The sequence below is a fragment of the Monodelphis domestica genome, chromosome 2 (genome assembly GCF_027887165.1).
Source record: "Monodelphis domestica isolate mMonDom1 chromosome 2, mMonDom1.pri, whole genome shotgun sequence".
NCBI lineage: Eukaryota > Metazoa > Chordata > Mammalia > Didelphimorphia > Didelphidae > Monodelphis > Monodelphis domestica.
The window spans coordinates 516,996,927-517,002,022 of record NC_077228.1 but is presented as its reverse complement, the minus strand read 5'-3'; the positions used below and the strand labels follow the sequence as shown (position 1 = coordinate 517,002,022).

At 39.6% G+C, this 5,096-nt stretch overlaps 1 long non-coding RNA gene across 2 annotated transcripts in view; it reads right to left on the bottom strand.

The window, feature by feature from the left end:
- Positions 1 to 3,385: 3,385 nt before the first annotated feature.
- Positions 3,386 to 5,096, bottom strand: part of LOC103095227 (uncharacterized) — a 5,371-nt gene continuing 3,660 nt past the window's right edge. For both annotated transcript variants that reach the window (XR_008915956.1, XR_008915957.1), the window contains exons 2-3: positions 4,446 to 4,570; positions 3,386 to 3,688 (exon numbers count right to left, since the gene is read on the bottom strand). This is a non-coding gene — a long non-coding RNA (uncharacterized LOC103095227). The remainder of the gene's footprint in view (positions 3,689 to 4,445; positions 4,571 to 5,096) is intronic.

Here is a 5,096-nt window from a genome sequence, read left to right as displayed (position 1 = left end):
GTTATCCTCACTGTGGTTCCTTGGTATTTGAATGACTTCTTGGCAGCTTGTAATATCTTTTCTTTGGTCTGAGAGTTCTTGAATTTCGCTATAACATTCCTGGGTGTTGTCAGTTGGGGATTAAGTACAGGAGGTGATCTGTGGGTTCTATCAATCTCCACTTTTCCCTCTTGTTCAAGGATTTCGGGGAAGTTTTCTTTAATAATTTCCTGCAATATAATGTCCAGGCTTTTTCTTTTGTCATGGTCTTCCGGTAGGCCAACAATTCTTAAATTATCTCTCCTTGAACGATTTTCTAAATCCTCTGTTTTGTGAATGAGATGCTTCATATTTTCCTCAATTTTTTCATTCTTTTGGTTTTGTTTTATAGTGTCCTGCTGCCTTGTGAGGTCACGTGATTCTAGTTGTTGTATTCTGGTTCTTAAAGACTGGATTTCATCCTTAGTGTTTTGGTAGTCCTTTTCCTTTTGGTCAGATTTTCTTTGGAGGTCATCTTTCATTTTCTTCACCTCATCTTTCATCTGCTTTGCCTCATCTTTCATCTCCTTTGCCTCATTTTCCAGCTGGTTGATTTTGGCTTTCAAGACACTATTTTCTATTTCCAGATGAATTATCTTAGTTTTTAAGTTCTTTTCCCAATTGTCTTCAGCCTCTCTTAATTGTGTTTTGAATTGCATTTTGAGTTCTTCCAAAGCCTGTATCCAATTCGCTGGGATTTCTGATTTTTCCTTTGCTGATCCCTCCCCCTCTCTTTCATTCGCTCTTTGCTCATTACCTGTGCAGAAGCTGTATATTGTAATTTCTTTCTTCTTTTTCTGTTGTTTGCTCGAGTTTACCCCTTCTTTGCTCCCCGTATTTGGCTGTGCTCTTGCTCCTCTCATTTTGTTTTGGTTTTGGGGCTGTCAGTCTCCCCTCTTGGAGCTTTGTCAGATCTCTTGGTACAGTCTCTAGGGGAGGAATGTTAGCTTCCCTGTCCTCTGGGGGATTTTGATTGGATTGAGTTCAACTGGGTTGGGCTGTATGTAGTATGAAGCTCTGAGGCTCTGAAGACTCCTGGGAGGCTGGGCCGCCCAGGCTCTCTCCAGTTCTCTCCAGCTGCTTCTCCACTATCTGCAAGTGCCTTTGCCCGCCTTCCTAAACTCTGAGGAGTTCTGATGGAATTAGGTTCAACTGGATTGGTCTGGATGTGCCTCAAGGCAACGGTGAGACTGGAGCCCGATGGAGGGACCCAGCCATGGCCCTGTCTCTCCCTGGCTTCCTCCCCGCTGTCCAAGCTGGATGCTCTGAGCCTGGCACCCCACTGCTCACAAGGTAGACCCTCCAAACCAGCACCTTTGCCCACTCAGAGGTTCCTGCTGCTGCTGGGGGCTCAGCCCTCTGGGTTGTGGGGGAGGGGTCCTGGGACCTTCGCTCTGCCTTCCCCTTAGCCCTGAGTATTCTTGGATTCTGGCTTTTGGGGGGTGTACCTTTTGATTTGAGTCCAGAAGGAGGGTTCCCCGCTTCTGTCCTATTGTTCAGCTTGAATTTCGGTGCCCTAGGAGCATTCAGTCTGTATCGGTAAGGAAGGGTCTTCCACGAGGTCTGAACTTTTGCTGCTTGCTAAGCTGCCATCTTGACTCTACCCCTATTTTATTTTTTCTTAAATTTATTTATTGATTGATTGGGAACATTTTCCCATGGTTTCATGACTCATGTTGTCTCCCTTCCCTCTTCCCTTCCCCCTCACAGAGCTGACAAGCAATTCCACTGGGTTATACATGTATTGCCAATCAATATCTATTTCCATATTATTCATATTTGTAATAGAGTAATCTTTTAAAACCCAAACTCCCAATCATATACCCATAGAACCATGTGCTTCTACTCCCACAGTTCCTTCTCTGGATGTGGATAGCATTCTTTCCATCCTGAACTGTCCTGGATCATTGCATTGCTATTAGTAGCAAAATCTAGTACATTTGATCATCCCACAATGTTTCACTTTCTGTGTACAATGTTCTCCTGCTTGTGCTCATTTCACTCTTTATCAGTTCATGGAGATTCTTCCAGTTCACATGGAATTCCTCCAGTCCATCATTCCTTACAGCACAATAGTATTCCATCACCGACAGATACCTCAATTTGTTCAGTTATTCCTCAACTGAGGGTCACTCCCTCATTTTCCAATTTTTTTTGCCAACACAAAGAGCACATTTATAAATATTTTTGTACAAACATTTTTTATCTCTTTGGGGTACAATCCCAGCAGTGCTATGGCTGGATTCTGCTAAAAGCAGTCTTTTAGCACCCTTTGGGCATAGTTCCAAATTGCCTTCCAGAATGATTGGATCAACTCACAACTCCACCAGCAATGCATTAGGATCCCAATTTTACTATATCACCTCCAATATTTATTATTTTCCTTTACTGTCATATTGGCCAATGTGCTAGGTGTGAGGTGGTACCTCAGAGTTGTTTTGATTTGCATCTCTCTAATAAGGAAGTATTTAGAACACTTTTAAATCTGATTATTGATAGTTTTGATTTCTTTATCTGAAAACTGCCTATTCATGTCCCTTGATCCTTTGTCAACTGGGGACTTTTAACATTTATTTTAAAACAACAATCTGGCTAAACATACATTCTACAGTTTAACTTGGGCTGCAACCTATTTTCTTTGCATTGGCAGAGGTGTGGGCCAAGGGACCAATTAATCAGTCAATGAACAAGTATTTATTAATCTTTTACTATGTGCCAGATGCTATGCTAGGTGCCAGAGCTACAGAGAAAAAAAGCAAAAACAGTCCCTGCCCTCAAGGAGATTATATTCAAATGGAGAAGAAAACATGTACATATGTGGATGTGTGTGTATATATCTATCTAGATCTACATATTTCTCAAGCATAAGTTATTTGTTGATATCCTACTATGTACCAGACTTGCAGAGAAAAAAGTAAAAACAGTTCCTGCCCTTAAGAAATTTATATTCTAATGGAGAAGAAGCACCTACTTATGTATATGTATATATATATATATATATATATATATATACACCAAACAAGAGTTTTTATTTATTAATCTCCTGCTATGTGCCAGTCATTTCGCTAGGTGCTAGAGTTACAGAGAAAAAAGCAAAACCAGTCTTTACCCTCAAAGTGATTATATTTTAATGAGGGAGAAAACACATACATATGTAGATACATATTAATCAATCAAGAAGCATTTATTAATCCCCTATGGTATACCCAACACTGTGCTAAGCACTGAGGATATGAATACAAAGTATGAAGGGGCCCCTGCCCTAATGGAGCTTACATTCCAAAGGGGGAGACAAAAAATACTTATATAAACATATAGAGCATAAATTTAAACTGAATAAATACAAATCCAAGATGTGTGTGTGTGTGTGTGTGTGTGTGTGTGTGTGTGAGATGGGAGTAAGGAAAATGCTAAGGCAAGAAGAATTAGACAGAGCTTTTGATGGCCAGGATAGCTTCTCCTGCTCTCTTTTATAGACTCAGAAGATGGAGGCCTCTTTTTGGGTGATATAGCCTTTCAGCACTGGCTTAGTGGTCAGTTCTTGAAAGTTCCTTCAATACACTACAACTGGCCTGGAATGAAGAAGTCCCAGATGGGCTTATCAACTCCAGCTCCAAGCTCTCTGCTTTTTCTCTTTTCTGGTCTCCTCTTGGATATCAAGGTGGTTGACCTTATAACATAAGATGAAAAGAAAGATAAGGGAGCCACAAATAGGAAAGGAAAGGAAAGGGATAGGAAGGGAAACCTAAGAAAAATCAGGAGAGGGGAACAGCTAGGTGGTGTGGTAGATTGAGAGCCAAGTCTGGAGATCTTAGATTCCAATCTGACTTCAGATACTTATTTATTGTATGACCCTGGGTAAGTCACTTAACCTTCATTGCCTAGTCCTTACTGACCTTCTGCCTTGGAACCAATGCACTGTACTGATTCTAAGAAGGAAGGTAAGAGTTGTTTTTTTTTGGGGGGGGGAAGAAAAATAGGAAGAAATGAAAATGAAAGAGAAGGAAGAAGGTATAGGGGAAGAAAGAGGAAGGAGAGGAGAGGAAAAAGAAGAGGGAAGAAATAAGAAGGGGACTGGAAGAGAATAAAGAGAGAAGCAAAAGGAAGAAAAGGAAAAGAGGAGAGGGAAAAGGTATTTTTGGATGGTAAAGGTAAAAAAAAAGGTAAATTGGATGGTAAGGCTGGTCAAGTCTCTCTGGATAAGCAATAGTGGTATCTAGAACAGATACCCAACCATGCAAAAGGAGCATCCAAGGTCAGAGGCACCAGCTAGGGATGGTCACAAGGAAGGAGAAATCAAATGCAGCAAAATGAGTGAACTAAGCATTTTACCTGTAACTTGGAGTCCTGGGTAAGGAGCTGTCTCCAGTACTAGCTGTGTGACTGGGGACAAATCATTCAACCTCACAGAGCCTTGACCTCCTTACCTGTAAAATATGATAGGTAGGACTCCTCTGGTTTGTCAGGCCCCTTTCCTCTCTAATATATGATCCTGATGGAGAGAATACTACCAAACAAGAGGGTGAACTGCGAACTGTGTGATCAAGGAAGGCTAAAGAGAGAGAACAGAAATACCAGAATATAAACAACAGATTGTAATAATTATTATAATATTTAATATATATTATAATTAATGCAAATATATTATATATTATATAATAATAAATATAATCATTATAATAATTATAATAAAATAACAGAAATAAACAGGACAAGTGAAGACTAATATATATATGCTAAAAATAAAGCTCAAGTTCACAATTATCAATAAGTCCATTGAAATATTCATGAATGAAATTGACATAAATACTATAAATTTAATTATTCATGCATTTTCTGTAAATGGAATGATAACCATTTTCCCCTGGTCAGAACTTGGTTTGGACTTAAGGGAGGTTATTCTTAATGTTCTTTGGCCAGAGAGAGTTAATAATTCAATATAATGCCTTGCACACACATCCATACAAATATATATGTGTTAATATTTCAAGAAGATTAATTAGAAGAGTTATGCAGCATGCAGCTTGGTTTCAAATGATTCCTTGTAAAGAGTGTTAATAGACCAAGGAACCTACTTG